Source organism: Pseudorca crassidens, chromosome 21, assembly GCF_039906515.1.
Source record: "Pseudorca crassidens isolate mPseCra1 chromosome 21, mPseCra1.hap1, whole genome shotgun sequence".
NCBI classification, from domain to species: domain Eukaryota; kingdom Metazoa; phylum Chordata; class Mammalia; order Artiodactyla; family Delphinidae; genus Pseudorca; species Pseudorca crassidens.
The window spans coordinates 17,202,476-17,230,009 of record NC_090316.1 but is presented as its reverse complement, the minus strand read 5'-3'; the positions used below and the strand labels follow the sequence as shown (position 1 = coordinate 17,230,009).

The 27,534-nt window shown below is 39.5% G+C and overlaps 1 protein-coding gene across 5 annotated transcripts in view; it reads left to right on the top strand.

Moving 5' to 3' along the window:
* DLC1 (DLC1 Rho GTPase activating protein) overlaps positions 1-27,534 on the top strand; it is a 401,992-nt gene that overhangs the window by 302,021 nt on the left and 72,437 nt on the right. The window contains exons 6-7 of one of the 5 annotated variants that reach the window (XR_010939584.1): positions 18,673-22,828; positions 23,047-25,045. The exons of the other annotated variants lie outside the window; for them this stretch is intronic. The gene's annotated coding sequence lies outside the window, so the exon portion shown is untranslated. Of the gene's footprint in view, positions 1-18,672; positions 22,829-23,046; positions 25,046-27,534 lie in introns of those variants that run through there. 5 annotated transcript variants of the gene reach the window in all.

The window sequence follows — 27,534 nt, the reverse complement described above, 5'->3', positions numbered from 1 at the left end:
CAATCTTGTAGACAGTGTTCATGGCCAAAATTCCATTGAGGAGAGAAAACACCAGTAGTTAAGTCTACTTCCGTTAAGAATATGGGTGCCCAAGCCAGACCACCTGGGTGTGAATTTCAATTCTGCCACTCTTTAGCTGGGTGACTTCAAGCAAGTTATCTCACCATTCAGCATCTCAAATTCCTGACCTGTAAAATAAAGATATTAATAGTACTTATAGGATCTTTATGAGGATTAAATGAATTAATAATCTAAATCACTTAGACCATTGTGGGCATATTATAAACCCTCAATAAATGTAGACTGTTAGAATCATTGTTACTTATCTTAAAATTTTTAATTACTACAATTTTAAGAAACAAAAACAATGGTGATACTTGTAATACTTAGCGAAATTGAGCATCCTACCATGCTATAAAGAGTAGTGCTGGGCTTCCCTGGTGGCGCAGTGGTTGAGAGTCCGCCTGCCGATGCAGGGGACACGCATTCGTGCCCCGGTCAGGGAGGATCCCACATGCCGCGGAGCGGCTGGGCCCGTGAGCCATGGCCGCTGAGCCTGCGCGTCCGGAGCCTGTGCTCCGCAACAGGAGAGGCCACAACAGTGAGAGGCCCGCGTACAGCAAAAAAAAAAAAAAAAAGAGTAGTGCTGCAGAGTAGAAAGAGCATGAGTTGGAGACAGAAGACCTAGTTTCAAACTCAGGCTCTTAAACTGACCAGCTCTGTGGTTTTACTCATTTCCCTAACCTCTATGTCATCATCCATAAATTCATAGAAATGACATCCTCTCCTCACTGTCTTGTGTGGAAGACTTTTATAAAATATAATTTTAATATAAAATAAGAACTATTTTTAATAAAAAAAGAATACTTTTTAATATAAAGTGAGAACTATTTAATAAAAGTATGTACAAAACAGTGAGAACGAAAAGAAGAGAGCACCAAGCGTGGACTAGCGGAGCAGGAAGAAAAGCTCCCAGGGAAGTGATGTTTCAGTGGTATTCTAAGGAACGAGGAGAAATTTGCTAGTCAGTGTATTCAGTGGCATAAAAAAAAAGTCACGTTTGGTGATGAGTGGCTAGGGATGAGTTTATGTGTAAAAGTTCATTATAAGCTGTAAACTGCTATTAGTTGTATAGGTTGGTTGAGCTTCATGATGCCAATGCCATGCCGAGGAGTTGCGGCTTTTATCTGAGGTGTTGATCAGTTGGGACAAAGTAACATCTAAAACCAGGTGCACCATCTCTACGCTGCCTTATAAACGGTACCAATTCAAAGCAAATGGCAGAGCTATGATATCGAGACTTCCTGACGTTAATTTGAGGAGTGAACATTTTTTTCTTTGTCCTCTCCCAACACTCTTTTTAAAATTAATATAGCTATAATTATTATATATCATCATATACTTTTATATAATTACTAATATATTATATGTTATATAATTAATAATAATTATTATTCCTGATAGTGAGTTTCTTCTAAGACTGACCTTAGCGTCTAGGAGATTTCTTCAATCTTTTTTTTTTCTTGAAAACCTTTTTTCTTCAATCTCACTCCCTCTTTTTAAAATAAATCAAGGGCTTAAATAGCTACAATTAGGGAGTCTGATCAGCATAGGATAGCTGCTGTTAACAAACTACGTTGATATAATTGCAGTTTTTTCCTGATTTCAGAGGAAATGTAAGATCTGAAAGAAACTGTAAAAGGTGTATCTGCTGAAAATTAAGAATCGTAGAACCGCAGACTCACGGGACTAGAGGATGCACAGACACAGTGCCTGGCCTGCAGTAGGCTGTAAGATACAGTTGATAAATGAAGACTCCTGTCTCCCAAATAATGACCTGTGGATCAGTAGTAATAGAGAATTTCATTTACGTTAGTGCATGTTGAAATGAGAAAAAATGCAGACAATGCAGTAAAGCTTGGTGTTCTGTTTTGTTTGGGAAAAGAGGGTGATTATTTTAATACAGAAAAATACAAAAGAAAAAGATAACAAACGTTCTTGCTTCTTGCACCCAGAATTGACAAATGTGGACATTTTATCATATTTGTGTTATTTTTTACATAAAGAAGTAAGATAGTGTAGATGAAGTTGACGTCCTTTTTAAACACCACTCTAGTCCCATTTTCTCCCCCCTTCCACTGTCATGAGTTGACATTTCTTCTTCCATCCCCATTTGTGTGTGTGTGTATGTGTGTGTGTGTGTGTGTGTGTGTGTGTGTGTGTCAACATAGAATGTACAGTATTGGTTGTTGTGTGTTTACAGTTACATAGATGGTACATCTTTCATAGAGCTGAATTTATTTACTACTCAAAAACTATTCTTTGTTCTTAGATTATTTCTTTCCTATTCTTCTTGGCTTTATCCTTTATCCTGTTAAACGGTGGTAGTAATAAATAGCAATTAAAATATCCTTAAGTGGCAAAATTAAAAAGCTGCAGCCTATATTTCTATAATGACCCTTTGCTTATTTTTAGATGCTCCTTGAAATCTAGGAAAAGGGGAATACTTCTGTAGTTAAATCACAGTGTTTCTGCCACATGACCATCAAGCAGCTACTGGGCTGGCCAAAGGGTTCGTTCAGATTTTTTCCCGTAACATCTTACTTGGACACCTCCAGGAAAGGGCATGTCATTTGGTACTGTGGCATCATCTTTAAGGAGCTGTGTTACAAAATAATCCTTGAGTTGGTCTAGAATCTGTTTCCACATGGCTTCTGCTGTTGGCCATGTTCTATATTTTGAGATTTAATTCTCCTTCTTCACAGAAGTCCTTCAATCACACAGAGAAACTACTAGATTTTCTCTGACTCTTCTTTTTTACAAATTAAGTATCCTCATTTCCATCAACTGTTCTTCATGGGACATGGTTTCAGTAGCAACAAGCTGCATTCACAATCCCTTCAGCTTGATGTTCACCACTGACAGGAGCTCTTTATTTATCTATGAAGGTTCAGAAACGCCATTGCAGCTGTTGCTACTTGTAAGAACATTTTGATGAGAAGACTCATCTGCTTTTGATCTTGGAACAGAATGACTGCCATCTCCAATTGCTACAAACTATATTAGTCAACTTTGTCAGGTATCCCAGGGAGTCTGTGCAACTCCAAAACAACAAGGCAAACTGGTGATGAGTTTGGCATTAGCACCCAAAGATTTCGAGGTTCCAGCTATTCCTTCCCACATCATAGGATATTATGACATCAGCTTTGGCCAAATAAATGAGAAATAGCTAGAAAAACCACTCTCAGTATTTTTCTCAGTGTATGCATAGCATTTTTTAAAGGAGAGGTTGTTTTCTTAGGTCTACTTTCTTATCCATAACAAAACGAGACAATTCAAGATCACAGTGCTCTTTCAAGTTGCCTATGAAGGGGTTAAAATTAGTTTTTGTTTTGTTTTGATTTTTGTTTTTCATTCCCAAAACGGAGTCCTTGGGCTTTTGCCAGCACCACCAGCCTCTGCCTGTGACAGGCAGCCCTCCAGATCAGGTGTGTTGACTCAGACTCAGAATAGCATTTGCAAACATTTTTGGAATATATCCAATTTCAGGGTACACAGCTCACCAGGGCCTGCTTTTTTTACTCTGGGACTGTCTAATGCCATCAGGAAAAGCATTCTTTACAAAAATGCAAAGTATTATTTTCATATAATATTCCAAGGAAATCAGTAATGATAAGTGTAAAGGGTGAGAAATGATTCATGGCTGCCCACTCAGCTCCCCTGGAAGTTTCCAAAGCTGAGGTGGAATCATTCCACGCAGCAATTGGCACGAGGGCCTTGGAAAGCTGTTCTGATTGCAAAAGCAGGCCTTTCACTTTCCTGAGGTTGGTGATGGATGTCTCCCCTAGAGGACCTTGGTTCACTGGAAAAATATGGCATTTGATAAATATTTTGAACCCAGATATGTTTTCTTACTAGGAGAGTAAGTGTGCAGTTTCTCTATGAGTAGCTAATGCAGATTTGGGGGTGCTGTTATTCTGGGACTAAGTACTGGCCACTCTCTTTTATCAACCCTTTAATGAACTACTATATTATATTTAGTGCACATTTAAACCTGCACCCAGAACAGTGCTGATAAGAAGCATAAATCAAGCATGCTTGTGAACTTCGGAAGGGCCACAAGTATTCCCTATAAATAACCAAAATAGATACTCATTTCCTTTGAAGACTTACTTAAAATGGATTTGTTGGTTGAAATCCAATGAATATTGGCAGATTTCCACATCCCAGGGAGCACCATGGTAATTACAACTTGTTGGCATTCTTTTCAGCAATTTCAGAAGGGATACCAAACCAAGAATTAAGCACTCAAAGAGGTTGAATCATCCTTTCACCCTTGAATGTACTCACTTCCTTTGGTTCTGGCCAAAGCCCTTTGGAAGATATTCTTGTGAACTTCCGTTACTGTTGTAAGCAGTGGAAAAACAGAAGGCAACAACCAGGATTGGGTGGCTGCAGCAGAAACAAAGATAAATGCCCCTGACCCACTGCATTAGTAGGAAGCAGTGGGAGGGATTAGGGGACTTCAGCCATAACAGTTGTTATGCTGTTTCTATCTGTTTAGTGCAGATATAGCACTAAACTATCAGCAAATATGGTAGAGTCCATTCTCCTTTAACTTTGAAAGTAACATTTTTTAAAAGCCCCCTTTTTTTTGTTTTATCATCCACAGTATTAGATGGGCCTCCTCCCTCCTAATTCAAAAAAGATTATTCAAGAAATGTTTGAGGGAGTTCCTTGGTGGTGTAGTGGTTAGGACTTGGCACTTTCACTGCCATGGCCCAGGTTCAGTCCCTGGTCAAGAAACTGAGGTCCCACAGGTCATGCAGCGAGACCAAAAAAAAAAAAAGAAATGTTTGTAATGTTCCGATTTGATATAAGACATTGTCCCTGATAGTCTTCAAAAGACTCATCTCATAAGGGAGAAAAGAGATGTATTGAAAAGTCAAAGTAACACTGCGTGGGACTAATATAGGAGCAGTCACATGGAAACTCACATTCCCCAGCCAAATAATGAGGGTCAGTAAGTGCGAGAGCACTCTGAGCCCGTGAGGTCTCTCCGTTAGGAAGACTTGAAGGAGAAAAGGCTCAGGTTGTGTTGTATCGGAACAGACCGAGAGGAGGAGGGTGCTGGTTAGCAAGGGGATGAGGCAGGAAAGAGCAAAGTCCATAAGCAGAGGAAGCTTATCAAGAAGCTAATTGCACCACATCTTCTTTATCCATTCATCTGTCAATGGACATTTAGGTTGCTTCCATGTCCTGGCTATTGTAAATAGTGCTGCAATGAACATTGGGGTACATTACTCTTTTTGAATTATGCTTTTCTCAGGGTATATGCCCAGTAGTGGGATTGCTGGGTCATATGGTAGTTCTATTTTTAGTTTTTTAAGGACCCTCCATACGGTTCTCCATAGCGGCTGTATCAATTTACATTCCCACCAACAGTGCAGGAGGGATGTAGTACATATACACAATGGAATATTACTCAGGCATAAAAAGGAATGAAATTGAGTCATTTATAGTGATGTGGATGGACCTAGAGTCTGTCATACAGAGAGAAGTCAGAAAGCAAAAAACAAATACCGTATATTAACACATATATATGGAATCTAGAAAAATGGTACTGATGAACCTAGTGGCAGGGCAGGAATAGAGACACAGACGTAGAGAACGGACTTGTGGACACAGAGGGGGAAGGGGAGGGTGGGATGAATTGAGAGAGTAGCATTGACGTATGTACACTACCATGTGTAAAATAGATAGCTAGTGGGAAGCTGCTATATAGCACAGGGAGATCAGCTCGGTGCTTTGTGACAACATAGAGGGGTGGGATGGGGAGGGTGGAAGGAAGGCCCAAGAGGGAGGAGATATAGGTATAACAAATAATTGATTCACTTTGTTTTACAGTGGAACCAACACAACATTCTAAAGCAATTATAGTCTAATAAAGATGTTAAAAAAAAAAAAAAAGAAGCTAATTGTATTAGTTTGCTCTGGCTGCCGTAACAAAGTACCCCAGACTGGGTGGCTTAAACAACAGAAATTTATTTTCTCATGGTTCTGGAGGTGGAAAGTCCAAGATCAAGGTGCCGGCAGGGTTGGTTTCTCCTGCGGTCTCCCTCCCTGGCTTGCAGTCACCTTCTCACTGCTTTGTCCTCACACAGTCGTACCTCTGTGCCCTGTCCTCTCCGTGTCTCTTCCTCTTCTTATAAGGACACCAGTCATATTGGATTAGGGCCCACCCTGATGACCTCGTTTTAACTCAGTCACCTCTTTAAAGGCCTTATCTCCAAATGCAGTTACATTTTAAGGTACTAGGGATGAAGACTTCAACATGTGAATTTGCAAAGACATAATTTCGCCCGTTACACTAATGAAACTTAAACACTTCAGACACCCTGACTTAGATGGGCCCCTGTGAGTGCTAGGAGTTGTACTGGTCAAGTTGGGGAGGGGAAGCCAGGTTGGAATCAGGAAACAGTTCTGTGTAAGTGTGTCTGGTAAATTGCCAAGAGAGATATCAAAAGAAAAGGGCCTGAAACTTCAAATCTCCAGTAACTCCTTGTGATATCTTTTTTCATTCTAAATTGATATTCACTTTCATATCTAATTTTGTATTAGTAATGTTGTCGTCCTCTTGTTAAACAGGGCATCATCCAAAACTGCAAAGCAGTAGGTCTCACAAATGAATCCACTCTTTGAAATGTAAAATACACACCAGATTTCAAAGACTTACTGTGAGATAAAGAATGTAAAATCCCTCATTAATAATCTTTATATTGATCGCTTGTGGAAATGATGATATTTTGGATATATTGGGTTAAATAAACTATATGTATTATTAAGATTAATTTCACCTGTTTCTTTTCTTAAAGTGTTTCCTAGAAAATTTTAAATGACAAAGGTAGCTCTCTCATATTCCTATAGCTCCAAGTTCTTGTAACACACCTATGTCAGGCCACATGCTTCTCTCCTGCCCTGCTAAAGCCCGGAGCTTGTAGGGAAGCAAAGCCCAAGAGTCCCGTATTCCTTTGCCCCTGTGCTAGTTGTGTTCCCAGCTTGGATCTGAATGCATTTTTATTTAATTATAGTTACATTTAGTGGTTAGAGCCTGATGATCATCACTAGAGTTCTTTTTTTTTTTTTTTTTTTTAATTTATTTTTGGCTGTGTTGGGTCTTCGTTGCTGCGCACTGGCTTTCTCTAGTTGCAGCGAGCGGGGGCTACTCTTTGTTGTGGTGCATGGGCCTCTCATTGTGGTGGCTTCTCTTGTTGCGGAGTATGGGCTCCAGGCACGGGGGCTTCAGTAGTTGTGGCTCGTGGGATCAGTAGTTGTGGCTCATGGGCTCTAGAGCACAGGCTCAGCAGCTGTGGCGCACGGGCTCAGTTGCTCCGCAGCATGTGGGATCTTCCCCGACCGGGGCTTGAACCCGTGTCCCCTGCATTGGCAGGCGGATTCTTAACCATTGCACCATCAGGGAAGCCCATCACTAGAGTTCTTTGAGTTAAATAGGCTTTTTCTCTCTTGGCTGCAATTCCAATCATATTGGCACTAAGAGAAGAATATTTAGAGTTTAAAACAAATGACTTATAAACAAACAAACAAAAGGAATCTGTATACAACCTTCATAGGAAGAGGCTATTTTATTTTATTTTATTATTTTTTTTTTTACCATACGCGGGCCTCTCACTGTTGTGGCCTCTCCCGTTGCGGAGCACAGGCTCCGGACGCGCAGGCTCAGCGGCCATGGCTCACGGGCCCAGCCGCTCCGCGGCACGTGGGATCCTCCCGGACCGGGGCACGAACCCGTGTCCCCTGCATCGGCAGGCGGACTCCCAACCACTGCGCCACCAGGGAAGCCCAGAAGAGGCTATTTTAGATTCTATTGTTGAAAGACTGTTTCATAAAAGCTTTCCACAGGGAGAGCTGAAATGCTTACAATTATTTTACTGTGGAGACTTTTTATGCTATTGAAGTGACTTTGGTGAGTTTAATTCTAATATGCATTAAGGATCTTTAAATGATTGTTCGAGAAAAGTCGTGGTCCAGAGGAGCAGTTCCTTTTTTTAATATTTCATAAAATATGTCTCATAGAAATATATTAAAAAGTAATAGCATATACTCACTATCTAGCTTAAGAAACTAAGTGTCTCCAATGCCTTAGAACGTTCCTCTCACCTTCCAGAAGTAACCACTAGTCTAAATTTCATGTTTATCATTACTTCCCTTTTAGTAAAAATTTTACTGCCAATGGAGCTGCTTTAAAAGCTGGTTTAGCCATTTAAAAGCTGCCTCTGTTGTATGGACCTGCTTAAAATAATTATCCTGGATTCTATATAGCAACTTAAACTCCAAAAGCAACTATTCTATTTTTACGAATACTTTTCCATTAAGGAGAAGGAGGAGGAGGAAAGGGGGCAAGAGAAAAAATATTACTAACTTTTATGATCTTACTTCTTGTATAAGGAAGTGTCACCACATAGAGAAATGCAATTATTCAGGCTGGGGCTAGAGGGGTGAGGGCCAAGAAAACACCAGTGGGCAGCCACTGGAAATCGCATCCAAAAGTCTGGCACATAATAAATATTCCATAAATGTTAGTGGCTCTCCCGAAGAGGTAGTGATGTTAAATCCCTCAAATATTCCCAGGTACTTATGATTAATATCCTCACTCCCTACTCTCCTGATAGTAAAAGTCCGGAATCTCCCTAGCCTCAATTTATTTCCCAAATTCTGTCTACATTTTTATGTAATGTAAAACTTAATATCTGTGTATTTGTTGGTTAACTGAGACTTTCTCTGTCTCTCCTCTCTATCATGTATCCAGTCCTTCTGTCCATCTTGGAACGCAGTACTCAAAGAATCATAGACTGTGTTTTTTCTTCAACAGTTCACTTCAATACTAATGGCCACCTACGCTTTGCCAGATACCATATTAAGCTCTGAAGACAGAAGGATGAACATGACATGATCCCTGCCCGAAAGCAATTTATGTTTATTCTAGTGAGAAAAGCAGAGAGGTTAAAGAGACTCTTTCATTCAACAAATATTTATTGAGCCCCTATTATGTGTCAAATGCCCTTAGGCTCTGGGGACACATCAATGACTGAAACAATATTTCTGCTGTCATGGAGCTTACATTCTACTGGTGAGAGGCAAATCAAGGAGAGAATAAATAAGTAAATTATATATTGTGTATATATTATTATGTTGGTAGGTAAAAAGTGCTATGGGGAAAAAAATAAAACAGAGAAAAAGTAAGAGTACAGAGCTGGTGAGGGTAAGGAGAATGTGAGTGGCATTTGAAACAAGGTGGTCAGAGAAGGACCCTCTGAGAAAGTGACATTTAAGTGAAGACACGAAGGGTGGGGCAGCAGCCTTGTGGGTCTTGGGGGAAAGAGCTTTCCAAGCAGAGAAAAGAGTAAGTGCAAAGTTCTTGAAGTGAGAGCAAGCCTCAGGTCCCTTTTTCTCACCAAGGTTCTTTCTTAAGAAACATCAAGGAGGCCAGTATGGGAATGAGAGTGGCGAAGGAAAGGGTGTAGAAGAAAAGGTCAGAGAGGTAACGGAAGGAAGGACCTGGTAGGATATTGGAAGGACTTTGGTTTTTACTCTAAGATAAGAAGCCAGTGGAGGATTATAAGAGGAGTGATGTTAGTTAACTTAAATTCTAATAGAATCACCCTGTTATACTGTAATAGACTCAAATGGGACAAGAGTAGAAGGAAGGAAACTAAGAAGCTATTGGAACAGTCGGGGCAAGTGATGATACTGGCCTAGACCAAGTTGACAGCAGTGGAGATGGTGAGAAGGGTTTAGCCGTGGCTAAAGATTGAGCCAATAAGATTTACTGATGGATGAGGGTGGGGATAAGAGAAAGAGAGGAGGTGAGAATAATTAGAAGACATTTTGAAAAGAAAATGGAGTTATCAGGAACCAAGATGGACAAGACTGAGGGAGAAGCAGGTTTTGAGGGGGAGATCAGGAGTTCATTATTGGTTCAGTAATTAAGTTTTACGTGCCTATTTGACATCCAAGTGTTTGTGCCGTTCAGTAGAATTCAGGGGAGATGTTTGGAGTAAAGATATGTATTTAGGAGTTATTAGCATGTAGATGGTATTAAGGCCATGGGACTGGATGAGCTCACCAAAGAGAGAGTTTAACTAGAGAAGATGCCAAAGTTGTCTGAGCTTCAGGCACTCCAGCATGAAAAGTCTGGGAAAGTAAAACCCAGCAAGAGACTGAAAAGGCACGGCCAGTGAAGTAAGAAGAAAACTAGGAGAGGGTAGTGCTCTGGAATCCAAGAGAAACAAGTTTTTCAAGGATGACTGAAAGTGATTAACTTATCAAATAATGGTGGTAGGTCAAGAAGATGCAGACTTGAGAATTAACCATTGGATCCGGTAACATGAGAGTCAGTGGTGACCTCCAGATGAGCGGTTCTGGTGGAGACATAGAGTGGGTTCACAAGAGACAGGAAGGAGGGAATTGACAGTTGAGTGTAGAAGGCTCTCCAGAGTTTTACAGTAAAGGCAACAAGCAGATGAATTGATGCCCTGAAGTGGGAAACAAATTCAAGAGAGGGTTTTTCTGCTGATGGGAATGACTTAGAGGAAAGAGAGAATGTGGTGATGCAAGAGAAAAGAAAGAGGGAGGATCTCTGGAGCCCTTGAGTGGGCAAGAGGAGGGGGGAGCCAGTCTATGCTTACTCTTAGATGAATGTAGAGATGAGATTAATGACAACCTGGCAAATAAGCACAGATGAAAGAGATGAAGACAGTAGGAAATTATCATACTGAAGTGTTTCCCTCTCTCAGCTCCACTTCGCACAAAAAAAACATTTGGACTTACATCTTACCTTTTAAAACTTCGTGTTGTTCCCATTGATTATTTGTACCGCTAAGGAATCCCATACTAGACATTGATAATAATAATATATTTCAGCTAAAATGGGACCTTACTGCTGATAAATTTTATATGTGTATACGTATGTACACATATAAAAGAGATACATATCTTCAACAGCAAAAAATTATCAATTAATAATATGTAGAAATTCTGAATGAGAAAATAAAATTGATTCTTTATCTACATTTTATATCTGGTAGTAAAAGTTTGGATTTACCCACATGGGGCAACTGACCATTTTCAGGATTTAAATGCAGCAAATGTTCTAATTTCAGAAAGTTAATTTCATGTGATTGTTTGGTTTTAACAGGATTCTTAATGAGAAATTGGTCAATATAGCACTATATAAGCCTAAGAACTGAAGTAAACTGTACAATGAATATAGAAGGTATAGCAGGTATCTATATATGATTGACTTGATTTAGTGACCAGTCCCACATAATTCATTTTAGGAACATCTTAATTTAACTTGAATTGCCAAAATTGCACTCTTTCTATTCATGGTCTGTTGAACAATGGCCCCCAAAGTGCTTAGTTTGGAGTTCATAACTATAATAGTTACCCTTTCCTGAGGTAGTTGGCCTCACAACATTTCTGTAGGAAGATTGTTTTTATCATTTTAAAGTGAAACTCCCTGAGTTTAAATAATTAGCCTAAGTTTATACCCTTGTGGAAATTTTAGGACCCTCTTCTATAGAACACATGCTATGGCCACAAAACAGAAAGTCTTGAAAACCAAAGGTAACTTCAGTTTGAATTCTGAAAGCCACATAAGGCTTTGGAGTCTAGTCATGATGGAGAACAATTTAAAAGGCGGGCTTACCTCATTGTACACTTGGAAAACAGCAAAGCATTTATTTGGTTAGTTAATCTTCAGCAGCTATTGAAGAAGAATTTTCAAATTTAGTTTAAATTACATTTCTTAAGCAAAGTGTATGAAAGTTATTTTCCTTTAGGTGTTACAATTTAACCTCTTACATCTAACAATAATTTATCATTAAACAATTCTGTAGGGAGAGATTGTGCGAAAGAGAAAAGGAAAAAGTAAGAATTATCCGTTGAAGATTATCAAAATGCTTCTTTTGGTTCCTTTTATCCAAAATAATTAAATGGACTTTTTTTAACAAGGTCATTATTTAGGAATAAAGCGGGGTCATGGATGGATGGATGGATGATTAATAGATATTTATGTAAATATGTCTTAATATCATTTGAATGAGTGAAAAACTTCAAGAAAGTGCTCAGTTTAAGTGCATTCTGCTAAAATCTTTTTCAGATCAATTCCTTATTCCAAAGGTGTTTAAAACTTTAGACTTTTGCCATGTGGAAGCATGATCTTTCATGCAAGATGAGGCACTGAAAAACATATTTGAGAAGCATTTCAATCTGTGTTCAGAATTTGTGTTCTGACCCCTGTATCTACAGATTTGTCAGTCTACCACATTCCCTGCTTCAATAGATTCTAATATTCATAAATAAGTCATAAATTGTTGATGTGATTGTGTCAATAAAATGCACAATCTGGTTATGCCTAAAGCAAATGTCAGTTTCAGCAGGGGTCCTTTATCTGAATTATTTATTGGCTTATGGCATTGGTCTGTGCATTTCTTAAGACGAGCATCAGGAACACAACCAGAACAAGCAAAGCAAACCCTCCTCCTGTCCTTCCTTCTGCACAGAATCTGTAGCTCCTTATTTGCTTATATGATATGTATTTTGCTGACATTTTGTTATGGATCTCATAAAAAAATACAGTGCAGCAATTCTGAAGGTTAAACTTAGGTTTGCTTTTTAGCAATGCCTGGCTTCAAAAGACTACAACTCTGGAGTCCTAAAGACAATCTAACATCTATTTCATATCTGGTATGTATAAGCCACTGTGCTCTGTGACTCAGAAAAGGTGCTTCCCCTCGGGGAGGCTAACAATCTAGTGGGTAAGCTTAGATGCATAAACAACTAAGTACAACTTCATAGGCAACAGAGTAGGTGCTATAACAGAAGTACAAACCAAGAACAATGGAAGCCAGAGCAAAGGACAATGAGTTTTACTGGGCTGAAGGCAATAGGGCAGCTTCAGGAAAGAGACAGCCTTTAGTGGATACTTTGAAATGTGAGTTTAGGAGGTATAGGAATGTTTGCAAACAGAATCTGCATTTGATAAGTACCTGGATTACTAATAGTCTATATGAACTCACTGCAAACTCACGGTTTACATCTGGGGCTGCCACTGATATCCAGTAATCCACAGCAAATCCAGTATCACAAAGGACGTGTTTATGTAAAGAGAATCAATCCAAATAGGCACACCAAGCACGCATGCAAAGTAATTATTGCCTTTTTAGCTTTTTATTAAACGATAATATACACGCAGAAAAATGCATGTGTTAGTGTTGAGCTTGGTAACTCTTAAAAACTGAACACACCTGTTTATTGAGAAGCCACTCCAAGAAGACGAAACATCCCCAGCTTTGCAGGAGACACCTCACACCCGCTTCCAGTCACCACCACTACCCACTACCAAGGTTCCTGGTTTCTAACAGTAGAGCTTAGATTGCTTTCACGTAACATAGTCACACAGTCTGCACTATTTTGCGTCTGGCTTCCCTCACTCAGAGCCATGCTTCTAAGATTCGTCCAGTACTGCTGTGCGTCATTGTAATTAGTTCTCATTGCTCTGTGGCATTCCGTTGTGTGGATGTACAGTTGACCCTTGAACAACTTGGGTTTGAACTGCGCAGGATTTTTTTCAGTAGTAAATACTAGAGTACTACACTATCCTAGGTTAGCTGAATCCTCTGATGAGGAACCCGGGGTATGCAGGGCTGACTATAAATTATATGTGAATTTTTGACTGTGTGTGAAGGTTTGGCGCCACTAACCCCCATGTTGCCCAAAGGTGAACAATTTGTTTATCTATTCTACTATTCATGTGCATTTAGGTGGTTTCCAGTTTGGGGCTATTACAGACAATGCTGCTATAAATGTTCTAATGCTTGCGTTTTGGTGAACAAATATGTACATTTCTATTTGGTATATATTTGGTAGAATTGCTGTATCACAGCTGATTAATACTACCAAATAGTTTTCCAAACTGTACCACTTTATCCTCCTACCAGCAGTTTATGAGAGTTTCATTTGCTACACATCCAACACTTGATATTTCCCATCCGTTTCATTTTAGCCATCCTGGTGGATGTGTAGAGCATTGTCTGTCTCTTTCTTACTGATTTTTAGGATTCTTTATACATTCTGGGTATAAAAACCATTGTTGGATGTACATATAGTGAAAAATCTTCTCTCATTCTCTTAATGCTGTCTTCTGATGAACAGATCTTAATTTTAATATAAAACATCTATCACTTTTCTTCTATCATTAGTGGGCAGTTTTGGGGTTATCTATGAAGTCTGCCTACTTCCAGGTCAGGAGGAAGTTCTACTTTTTCTCCAAAAGCCATATTGTTTACTTTTCAGGCCTAGATCTGCAGTTCATGGAATTGATTTTTTTTTTTAATTGCTATAAGATCAGGGTTGAGATAAGTTTTTATCCTGTATGGATATCCAGATGACTCAGAACCATTTTATTAAAATAGGCAATTATTTAAATTCAGTTAAGTTGTTTTATATCCACTGAAATGAGTAAGAATCAATTATATGCTATCATCTTAAATGTTTTCTGTCATCTGAAATCTTAGTTTAAGTGTCAGGGGCATTTGTGTGTGTGTGTGTTTGACTAACTCAAATTTCCAGCAAATAGTAGGGAGGAAATTAGAGAAGGAATAAGTTAATTTCACTACTATAAATCTATCTTACAGATATTAAATTGGAGTAGTTCCACTGTGATTCTACATTTTCCATTCTGTCCAGAAATAGCACGTGGTTTTTATGTGCTCCTCAGTCCAAGAACCAGAATTTCTCCTGGTTACACTAATGATTGGAAAAGCATCTGAAATATAAAATAGCAAAGTGGACAGGAATGTTGACACTTCTGCTCTAGACCACCACAATTTCATTTGCAGCCCTTGCTATCACTGTGCATTATTTCCTTCAAATTCCATTTGAAAGAGTGATTGCTTTGTAATTTATATACCAATAAGCCTCTAAACCTCAAGTGTGTTACCACATCTCTCATGCAGGAATTTGAGGGAAGTATGGTTAGAGACTACTGCACTTATTAAATTCTATAAGCAATACACTCAGTTTGCTGAGAGCTGCTATATTTAAATAACTTAAATGTGCATTTTAGTTCTTTATAGTTCTTTTAATTATGAAGACAATGAAAATTTTTACTTCTCAAAGTAAACAGATGATACATAGAAGATTTAATGGCAATATCATCCACTATCCAGCTCTTCTTATAAAAAGACTTTCAGAGAATAACAGGAAAGGTGGGAAATATATTATGAAGTTTCATACAACCCAAGTATCCAACAAAATTTGTACCTAAAACAAAATTTAGACTTGAAACCCTCAGAGTCAGTAGACTCAATGTCTAATATATTATTGTCACATAAAAATATTTTGTTCCACTCTGATACTCAACTGTAAAAAATAAAATTTAAAAATTGTGGGAGAGTTAAGAAATTTGAACGTTTAATAGATATTATGATAAACTATCATTAAATTTTTTAGGTGTGTTTATTGTTAAGTTTTTTAAAACTTAAATTTAGCTTTCAGAGATACATTCTGAAATACTTATGGATGAAATGATGTGAAGTTTGGGGTTTACTTCACAATAAGCCATTCAAGTTGGGATGGAGTGAGCGGGATTTGGACAAAACAAGACTGACAGTGAATTGACTGATCATTGTTAAAGCTGACTGTTTGGTACATAGAAATTGATTATATTATTTTTCTCTGTTTTTGTTTATGTTTGAATTTTTCCATAATCAGTTTCAAAATATTTTATTTCTGATACTCATTAATATGCTGAGGCAGTAACTCTTCCCCATTTTTGGTATTTTTACTTGAACTACTATTTAATGCTTTTCCTGAGTTCTACCAGTGTCTCTTACATACATACCTGTCTTCTGAAAATTGGCACAGGGGTATGCTGTTTCACTTTGGAAAGTTGTTCTATCTAATTTAAAAATAAAAATAACAGCATTGAATGCATATGTATGCATACTTCACATATGAAATCATATATCCATTTATTTATATATGTGTATAAATGCACATACACAGCAAAGGTGCACTGACACAATAGAAATGTTTATTGTTTTAGTGGTTCAAATAGGAATTCATTTTTGCAGGAAATAGATTTTTTTATTGAAGTATAGTTGATTTACAATATTGTGTTAGCTTCAGGTGTATAGCATAGTGATTCAGTATTTTTGCAGCCTACATTCCATTTAGGTTATTGAACAATAATTGATATAACTCCCTATGCCAACTCACCACCAGTCTAAACAGGCAAAACTTTATTCTGTTCTTAAAGATCATGGAGAAATATTTGTACAAAATGTCTCCTCTAATTGTTTTAAGGTTGACCATTGTGTTAGTTTTCTAACTTCATATTACTTAATATTTCTAGGACTCAAACCAAAATGAATTTATTATTTGTATAAAAAATTACCACAAACTTTCAAAACCACAAATTTATCATCTTATAGTTCTAGAAAGCAGAAGTCCAAAAGGGGTCTCACTGGGCCCCATTCAAGGTGTTGGCAGTGCTGCATTCCTTCCTGGAGGCTCCGGGGAAGAATCCTTGCATTTCCCACCTTCTAGAGGCTGCCCCACATTCGTTAGCTCACAGCCCCTTTCTTCATCTTCAAAGCCAGCAACAGCCAGCGAGCTCTTCTCAAATTGCATCTTTCCAACCTTCTATGTCCCTTGAATGTAAGGACCCTGGTGATTACACTGGGCCCACCTGGATAATCCAGGATAATGTCCCCCTTTGAAGATCAACAGATTAGCAAACTTACTTCTATCTGTAGTTTAATTCTCTGTTGCCAAGTAACATAACATCTTCATAGGTTCCTAGGATTAGGACATGGAATTGGAGGCAGGGGAGGAGGGAGGCATTAATCTTCCTACCACAGCCGTCTTTTCTACAACAAAGAAAGTTCTTATTTGTAGGCAATTTTCATCCTTCTCTTGGCAATTTAAAACTTCTTGTTCCATTTTTTTTCCCCTAGAGGAAATGGAGAACGAATGGAAAGCATATTAACATCTTGCTTCAGAAGCCATAACCAAACCAGGTCCTAACCTGACTGTAATACATTTTACTTTTTATGAAATACAATAAGAAAGTCTGTATCCAGAAAAACAAAGCAGAAAGCTAGAAATATAATTTAACAAAATAAGACCAAGGGAAGTTTGAGTTTTACAGATTCATGTCTAAAAAGTGGCTAAGTTTATTCTCTATTCATAATGAAAAAGCAATACAAACTGTATGACTCCATGTATATAACATTCTGTGGAAAGACAGAATTATAGAAATGGGGACTAGATAAGTGCTTGCAGGGGTTAGGAAAGAGGAGAGAGGGTGTGGCTTTCAAGGAGCAGCTGGAGAGAATTCCCTTGTGACAAAACAGTGGTGTATCTTGATTGTGGTGATGGTTATAGGAATCTATACATATATGTGATGAAGGGTCATAGAATTACACACAAAGACTTTTTTTAAAATGAAGGTATGCAAAAATTGTGAAATTTGACTAAAGTCTGTAGTCTAGTTAATTGTATTAGGCCAGTCAATTTCCTGGTTTTGATAATGCACATTGTGAAAAGCTGAGTGATGTTTGTAACTATTTTTGCAACTTCTTGTGAGTCTATAATTATTTCACACATATGTTGACCTTTTTAAAATGCATGTTTATAAAACAGAAGTGAGAGTGTGGGCAGATGGTTAAAGGTTGAAGATAAGCACTTAAACATCTGTCTGCAATGTTTAAATTAGAAAAAGTGGACTTTATTTATGGTTTAACATTTGGTGGAGACATGGACCAGCTAAATGAATACAGGTTCCAAAATGCATTCTAATTCTCAAATCATTCCAAATCTCTAGTCTCATATGTACTTTAAATTCAATATACTAAATAGTTCTATCCTTAATCCAGTAGCTTAAAATAAAAAAGAGAGAGAGAGAGAGACAGAAGAAAGAAAAAGAAATGTTATTTGGTTTCTTTAGAAGCACCAAAAGTTAACTAATCAGAGTGGTCTGAAAAAGGAGACGACGTGGAGTGCTGAAATTCCCGTCCCACATGAGCTCTGAGGGAATAATGGAGTGTGTCCAGAAAGAGGTTCCCCCACCGATTTGCAAGAAGCCAAACCTCTGATGGGGACCTTTAAAAATAGGGCTCAAATCTTTGTTCGCTTTGATATATTCAAGACAATTCCAGAATGCATCTTTCAAAAATATGTTGATTTTTCAAATGTGTGTGTTTATTCAAAGTTCAGAACATTTCAAAACAATCATCCTAGCTGTGCTGGGAAGAAATGTTTAGTACCAATGATCACTAAACATACAGAGAAAAGGAAATGTTGTATATAGATTAATGGTTTTTGGGTGACCTGGTGAGGGTCTTAAATCAGAGAAGCAGCAACATCAATTTGACAAAGTTAGAGAAGTAGAAGAAATTAACAAGAGAAACTAAACTCAGGATGAAAGTAATCTGAGGTTTGTTAAATTGAATCTTCCTGTCTCTGGATGATTCTGGTAGCTGATTCCTGTGTTCCTTTTGATAGGGGATTAGGAAACTCCTGTTAGATCAGTTAAGCTACCAAAGAATAGAACTTACATTTTCTGATTTTTGAACAATCATACAGATCTATATCAGGACTTCCCTGGTGGCACAGTGGTTAAGTGTCCCCTGGCCAATGCGGGGGACGTGGGTTCGAGCCCTGGTCCAGGAAGATCCCTCATGCCGCCGAGCAACTAAGCCTGTGAGCCACAACTACTGAGCCCACATGCCGCAACTACTGAAGCCTGCGCACCTAGAGCCTGTGCTCCACAACAAGAGAAGCCACCGCATTGAGAAGGCCACGCACCACAATGAAGAGTAGCCCCTGCTCACCAGCGAGACCCAACTCAGCCAAAAATAAAATATAAATAAATCTATATCAGAAGTTTGCTCAAAATAGTACCTATTCCTGACCAACTGAAGTGAGGCAGGTTCAAATCCCTGTTTTGTCACTTGCTAACTATGTGAGTTGGGGAAATCTCTAAAATAAACTGAGTCTAAATTGCATCATCTATAAAAGAGAATCATAATAATGGCTGACATTTATTGAGAATTGCTATTTTCCAAGTCACATCTAAATTCTTTATACATATGGCCTCATTTAATCCTACTATAACAATAATACTAAAATACTACTACTTATCTCACAGGAAATGATTAAGTGTGAGGAATAACTGAGCTACAAAATGTTAAAAAAAAAAACCCAACTCTTTGTGTTTGGAACATACTAGGTACTAAGTAACTGTTGATTTCCTTCCTTCAGTTTCTCTGATTCAAATACTTCCCTAGCAGGGATTTTGGTTTAAGGATCCGCTGGCCACAGTCTGTCTGGGTCTGTTAGTGAGGTTGAAAGTGTATTACTGAAATATTTGTGTAAGTGTCTTACAAGGCTAAGAACTTAACTCTTAAATAATTACATCTTTAACTCCCCAGACTCTATAAATTAGATATAAAAATATCACCCGAATGGTGTCTATAAAAAATACATTTTTCTCAGAAGCGTGGCGCCATATAGAGGAAGCATAACTATTGTTCCTATTGGGTTGATGGTATTAGGATCAGCTGTTTTATGGGGGTGATTGCATCTAGACTTACTGATCTCAGACTTACTCCTGAGCCCGTAAACTAATTCTGAGTTCTGCTCTATGATGGATGTAAGCTGGCTCCTAAGGTCAGCCATCCCTCTAGCTGCAGCAGTAGGATTCATTAGGAATTCACTTTGGACCCAAACTTCTTCCTTTCTCTCGTCCACAAAAAGTCCTCATCTGGAGCATCACCTTCGCTGGAAACACTGACTTCCCTCAAGGGATCTGAGCCTGAAAGTAATCTTGAGCAGTGCCCTTTGGAAGGACTTAATTAGATGCTCTGTGCTAGACCTTACATAGGAACCCGCTTTCTCCGGTACGTGACGATGTTTGAAGAGGAAATGGAGCACGTGTGAAAGCTCAGTGAATGCTCCGTCCCCACGGACTTCACATCTATTAGAAACTTTTTAAAAGTCACATGGGGCTTCCCTGGTGGCGCAGCGGTTGAGAGTCCGCCTGCCGATGCAGGGGACACGGGTTCGTGCTCCGGTCCGGGAAGATCCCACATGCCGCGGAGTGGCTGGGCCCATGAGCCATGGCCTCTGAGCCTGCGCGTCCGGAGCCTGTGCTCCACAACGGGAGAGGCCACAACAGTGAGAGGCCCACGTACCGCAAAACAAACAAACAAACAAAAAATCTAAAAATCACATGAATTGAGAATAAGAATAAACCTAGGTTGGTTCAGCCTAAATGGCATAAATCATACCATTCTGGAAATTTTCACTTAGTCCTTCATAAAAAACCCTATTGGGAAGAGATGATAGTTTCATAGCAGCTCCTTATTTCTTCCTTTCTTGCCTTCATCCTCAATTGTAACTAGAGGGGGGAAGGGTGTTCTCTTTTTCACCCTACACCATTGAAGGATTTCTAAATCTTTGATAAGCTTAGCAATTTACTTTCTCCCATTGTTTCAGCAGCTCCTGAGATAGCTACCCATAACATGTTCTAATAACCAGTAAAGAACAGTGAAATTAACATGCTCTGTTAAACACTGAGTTGTATTTTGTACCTCACAGAATTTGGGAGCTGTAGGGGACCCTCAGCCACAGTGTGGTCTCCTGTGGATCTCACACCTCTTGAGTGGTATATGAAAGGTTGGGCCCATAGGCTAAAACCCCTAGGCTACATTTTTTTTCACAGACACTCTAAATGAGGGTTTCCTCTAGCATTAGATGTCTGCAAAATAGTTAGCCCATGCGTTCTCTAAGATGTAGAAATATTTTCAAAGCGGTCTTCTGGAATCAATAGTACATGCCCATTTACATCTTAAGTAACTCTCAAGTCATAAGACTTCTATTGATTTCAAACTGTGAAAGACTGTTTAATACAATTTCTTCCCAGTGACTATGACTACATTTTAAATGAGACATTCTACTATGTTTGACTCATCATCTGAGAACCGTTGGCTCTTCAAATATTAGGGAACATGCAGAAATGCATCTATCATATCTTTTATCTCTAAAGAATTTTATATACATCAATAGCCTTGTCTAGCATGGCATGGCCTAACAACAATGAGCAAAAATTAAAACTTTATGCTAAATAAGCTTTATTGAAATCAGATTTCAACTTACTGAAATCAGCTTTATTGTATAAATCACAGGATTTCAGTGCTTAAGTTATCTAAATCATAAAATGTTCTTCCATGTTCTTAATCTCTTGGAGAATTTGGTGAAAGGCAATAATAACAACAGGCTTTTAAAAAAAATCCTGATTTAGACCACCTCTTTCTTTTTTTGGAGAAGGCAGCTGAGGTTCCATAGGTGAAGACTTGACCAAAGCCACAAGCAAGTTCTAGGACCCAAGTAGGGACTGAAACCTAGGTACTCTGACACCTGACCAGTTGTGATTTTTATAAGTAAGAAGAGCTATTCATTACTGCATTTCTACTAAAATCCAGGCAATATTCCAAGGTATTTTACACATATTAGCTCTCAATTTAAAAGCAATAAACCCCTACAAGGTAGTGATTATTTCCCCATTTTACAAAAACACTCAAGTCTGGAGGATTAAGTAATTTGCCAAAGTTCTCATAAGTATTTCAACAACAGAGCCAAGGTTTAAATCCCTGTGTATTCAAACTGCAAAGCAAAAAAAAAAAAAAAAAAAAAAAGTATTGCATTCCAGTGCTTTTCTTTCTAGTTCTTAGATATTAAAACCTAAATATTCTGAAAACAGTGTCTCATTGGATGTCGTTGATCTATGAGAAACAAACACATCAAAACTTAAAAATGAGCAGTGTTGTTAGGTTCTAACCTTGAGCTATCTAGAAGTAAAGCCCCCAAATGTCCAAGTACTACACGTCACATTTCCTTCTGACCCATAAAATGATGAAGATAAGGATATATGCCGGGACTTCCCCGGGGGTCCAGTGGTTAAGACTTTGCCTTCCAATGCAGGGGGTGCAGGTTCAGTCCTAGTTGGGGAGCTAAGATCCCACATGCCTTGCAACAACAACAAAAAATAAACATAAAACAGAAGCAATATTGTAACAGCTTCAATAAAGACTTAAAAAAAAAGATATTTGCCTATGTACTATTTTTGGACTAATAATAAACTTCACAGAAAATTCTAAATCCTATTTCCTATACCCATGACCTTTGCTGCAATGCAAAGAGGGGTATGAGCTCCCCCTAACATTATGACCATAAATTAGAGTCTTCCATCCAGCAGTCGTAACTGCAGGGTCGCTATCAGGAAAAGCAGCCCTCTAATCATCAAGTCCATTTCCTGACTGCTGTGGAGGTTCGGGGAGGGTCCTTAGGAAAGCAGATAGATAGAACAACGAGAAGGTCACTGGTGTAAATAATGCCCACCAGCAGTTGGTTTGGTGTGGACTTCACTTTGAATTATAAGAGCAACTGTAAAGCATCCAGTTGTTTACCTCTCTTTATTCCGAGAGGAAGATCAAAAGGAGGCTTATCAAGACTGGAGAGGTTTATTTCCATCTCAGAACAAAAGACAAAAGATACCGTGTCTTTTCCTTTCCTTTGAGGTTCCTCTGTTCCTCTCCCCTCCCTTTCCTGATTGGCAATAATATCCTGACCGTTAATCTATGTATTTTTAGCATAAAAATCAATTTCGAAGACTTGTCTCATTTATTTTCATGACACGGACAATAGGAATGGTATCATGCTGCTGTTGGGGGTAAAAGAGGTTTTTTGTTTTTTTTTTTTGCGGTACGCGGGCCTCTCACTGTTGTGGCCCCTCCCATTGCGGAGCACAGGCTCCGGAAGCGCAGGCTCAGCGGCGTGGCTCACGGGCCCAGCCGCTCCGCGGCACGTGGCATCTTCCCGGACCGGGGCACGAACCCGCGTCCCCTGCATCGGCAGGCGGACTCCCAACCACTGCGCCACCAGGGAAGCCCAAAAGAGGTTTTTTTAAAACCCTGTTAGATTTTCCTATCTGGTACCTGATGATACAGTGAATTGAAGTGTATCTGGGACAATATCTACATGCAGATTAGACCTCTGAGAAGAAGAGTTTCACCTGGGAAGTAATATTAGCTTGGCCAACTATTGGAATTTTGGAAAGCCATCTAATATTCATATGAGTAAATTTTCTTATAGAGGAGCAACTCTAAACTAAAAACTATTTGTGCTGCTTTGCTTTTTTAAGAAAAGCCTTAATGACACAGTTTTTGTCTTAGATGTGAGCTCTAAGAAATAAGAAATGGAGATTGAGTCCAGTGTGGCAGCAATACTAGAAATGTTGTCACTGTGGCATAGAGAGGCCTTATCTGTGACAACTTCTAGCCTGATCCTCATTTTCAGAAGCTTAATTTCCCTTAAACCAGAAAAAATGAAGAGAAAAGTTGGATTTGTTATATTTTTTTTTAGAAAACAAAATAAGATTCTGCATGGACTAAGTAAATGGTACTCAGTGATACTGTGAGTCCTAGAAGACCAGTTTGTTGGATTGAGTGGTCTAAAAATAAGTTTAGTTTTTGCTTTTGTTTTAAATCATGGTTTTATGAAATGCCCAGCTGGAGATTTAACAGCTAAAATAATCCATGAAGGTGATGCCGTAGGCAGGACTGCTGGACCCAAGAAATACTGTTTAGTGGGGTTCCTCTGTAGTTAAGTCACTGATCCAATGGCAGTTGTTATTAGAAAATGATTTTCGTAGCTGCCATGGTGAGTTCTCACATAGCAAGGCTCACGTGAAAAGCTGTGCTCTCCTCGGGAGCTGGACTCTAATTTCAGGCATCGTCAATCAGGCCACAAATAACAGAGCCAAGACCCATTAAATAAAATACCCAACTTTCCCCACTGAGAAGCCATTCAGTTTTAATCCGTAATCCTCAGGGAAATGAGTGTAAGAACTCCAGGTAAACCCAAGGGGAGCTGTGGTCCAGGTCACACACATGATATATGCAATTCTGTGTAATCAGAGTCGCTTACTAAAGGGTCCCCAAATCCCTAACATAAAGATTAAATTCCCTTGCAACCTTCAGAAAAAGTCTTGACCAATTAGACTTAAGAACATAGGAAATGTTAAGACAAAGGGCGGTTTAGCAAAGTCTGCTTCTGTTAGCTTTTGTACCTTTTACCCCCTTAACTCCCTTTGTAACCATTTTCCAAATTATCTTCTTGCTGAGTGTTTACCCTAGAATGTACACAGATTCCTTCCACTAGAAAAGGTCTTCTGTTCATTTCCTCCTAGTTGTGTAGTTCAGCTCACGTGGAGCCTTCTGATTGTTCATTCAGAATTCAATCCATTTTCGGGGTTTTGTTTCCTTTGAAAGGAGATGAACTGGACAAAATTTCCCTAACTCTCTTCATTTTCATCATATGGAAGTGGGTTCATGGCTCAGGAAGGCTGCCTGCTTTCCTGCCAGTTCTGACAAATAAGGAATTCTCTCAAGGGCCACAGGGCAGCAAATTCCCAGTAGCCCCTGAACTCACCTGTCATCCCCCACCTGCTTCCTCTTCCATAGGGGGACTTAGTATGAGATGGGAAGTCTTTGGAGGATTTTAAATAGCCAAGCTCATAATCAGAGGTGTGTTTGAGAAAAATTAGTCAGCAGTCTAAAGTTGGCTTATTTAATCAGTTCAAATACGATGACTTAAAAGAGAGAGAAATAAGATACAAGGAGACTAGTTAATGGTCAATGGTCCTGGTGAAAAGTAATGATGGCCTGAATGAGGGTAGTAGCAATAACAATGGGAGATGCACTGCAGAGATAAAATGTGTTGGGGTTAATAACTCGTCAGCTGTGCGGGAAGAGAATAACATGCAGGGGTAGGTGGTCAAAAAAGTTGCCAGGGCCCTGAGCCTGTGTGACTTGTATGATATCATGCCATTAAGGAAAGACTGAGAGGAAAGATGGTTAAGTTTAGTTAAGAAGATGTTGTTTGGGGGCTTCCCTGGTGGCGCCGTGGTTGCGAGTCCGCCTGCTGATGCAGGGAACACGGGTTCGTGCCCCGGTCCGGGAAGATCTCACATGCCGCGGAGCGGCTGGGCCCGTGAGCCATGGCCGCTGAGCCTGCGCGTCCGGAGCCTGTGCTCCGCAGCGGGAGAGGCCACAACAGCGAGAGCCCCGCGTATCGAAAAAAAAAAAAATGTTATTTGGCCATACATTTTAAGATGCAGAGGTACAACGTCTTCACAGTCTCCATAGCAGCCTTCCCACCTCTAAGGAAACTGCCCGACTCAGTGGCATAATTAGTGATATAGTATCTGTCTATACCACTAGGGGGAGTAATAGCGACGGACCTGGATTAAACATTTTTTCCTGGGTTTGCTCTCTGAACTCACCTAACCATCTGAGTGACCCAGATGAGCCAATATAACGATGTGTCCTTAAGGAAATGGACCCAAGGAGGCCATTCACCCTACTTCTAGTCAAGGCCACAACACTGAGTGGAAAGAGAATCGCTGCCACCCATGTGTGGTCAGCCCATTTCGCCAGGGTAGGGGAACCCACGGAGGTATGGAGGCTAATGTTTTCACTGGGGCTTCCACTGCTTTGGCTATACTCTTCAGGAAAATGTAGCTGAAGTAGCAGCTGTTTAAGTTTCAGGGATCCGGGCCAAGTCTTTCCTTCCAAAAGAGCCACGGCAAACAGAAATCCTGGCCTTGCTTCCACCTTCACAACTAACAGTGCTGCGTTAGAAGTGCCAACAGAACATTGAGGGAGAGACCACTCGCTGGCAGTTGAAACGGAGCGCTCAGAACTGGAGTACTTTGTGACAAGGTAGAATCTCTCTGGAAATATGGAAATACCGCTTCTCAGTCCATATGCCGTCTATCTAGCAGCTGCCATTTCAGTGCATCATGCCCAAACCACTTCAAGTTCTTTGCCTTCTGAATGAGGCCACTTATCTTTCTTTCGTCTACTTTTTTTAACTTAACGTTGAGAATCCATTAAGACCACAGTATAAAGTAACGTTGCTAGATCTAGCAAATAAAGATACCAAACACCCAGCGAAATTTGGATTTCAGATAAACAATGAAGTTTGTTGGGGGGGGTTAGTATAAGTATATCCCAAATATCACATGGAACATACTTATGCTAAAAAATTACTTGATATATATCTGAAATTCCAGTGCCACTAGGCATCCTGCATTTTATCTTGCAGCTCAACTATAAAGAGAAAACAACTTGAGAACCAATCCCAGAACCAGCTCTGTCTCCATTCTGCAACTTACCTGTTCTGATAGTGTCCTTACTGATCTCCAGGGCTATCACATGCACGTAAACCTGTGCTCACAAAACACAGCAAAACCCACCAGGAAGTGGAAAATCCCAGCTCACAGTCTCTTCAGATTTGGATTTAATTTCACAGTCATCATAGCTCCCTCTTCACTAATATAGTTTTACAAGTTTTACAGCTTGAATTATCCAAGCTGACAAACAATTTTAGTCCTGGTCCAACACAGTCAAGTTTCTTTGTAGAACATTTGCAAAATCTTTGAAGGAGAAGTCTCTGGAATAAAACATAATTATGAAAAGAGTTTTCTCCTGGTGTATGAGGGTCTGCTCCAGGTATGCCTTGCTAGCTCCAGAGGGGTGAAGTTTTTAGACCAAGCCGCACCCTGTGTCCCATACCTATGGTCCCCAGTTAACATTTTCATAGAGATAAGATTGGGTTGAAGTCAATGCCACAGAAAGTCTTCAAAGGGAACATCAGGAGGTGAGATGTTACAGGAAGATGCTAAGAAAGCAAGGGAAGAGGTGAGGCCATAATGCCCAAAGACCAGCCCAATTGCTTTGATTGGATGAATATTATCTCACCACATTGAGATGATGAATACCATCCTGATCTTGCTAGCTCCTTCTCCCCAGACTGCCTTACTGAATACTTTTAGCCACCTTGTTCTAGAAGCAGTAAGAACCTTTCCTCTGCCTCCCACTATTTCACCCACCACAATGTACCACCACCCATGACCTCCCTACCCCGCTCCACACACACAAGGGGCAGAACCATCCCAGTTGGTGCTGCCACAGGCACCTTGTTCATCTGGCTGAATTAATCCCTTACATGAGATTGGAGGAGCCACTTTTCCTCCACCTTAATGTCTGCCAACCCTAGACTAAGGAGCTTGCCATTCATTTTCAGAATCATTTCTTGGTCCTGGGTACTTTCTGGGAGGTCTCGCAGGTGGTGCTGAACGCAAAGTGAATTATGTTCCTTTCTCCCAAAGTTGATCAGCTAATCATGCAATTCAGCAAACAATCCAATACTAATAGAATGCAGGTAAAATGTGCTATAAAGGTATGAATTAATATTTGTGCTATATTGCAATTTTAAGTTATATTAAGGAAGTGTGGTAAAAAAGGATGGACTACTAGCCAGGTAACACACATATAGGGTTGGGTCTAAAATCATATGCTACCTGGCTGTCCGTCAGCTGTT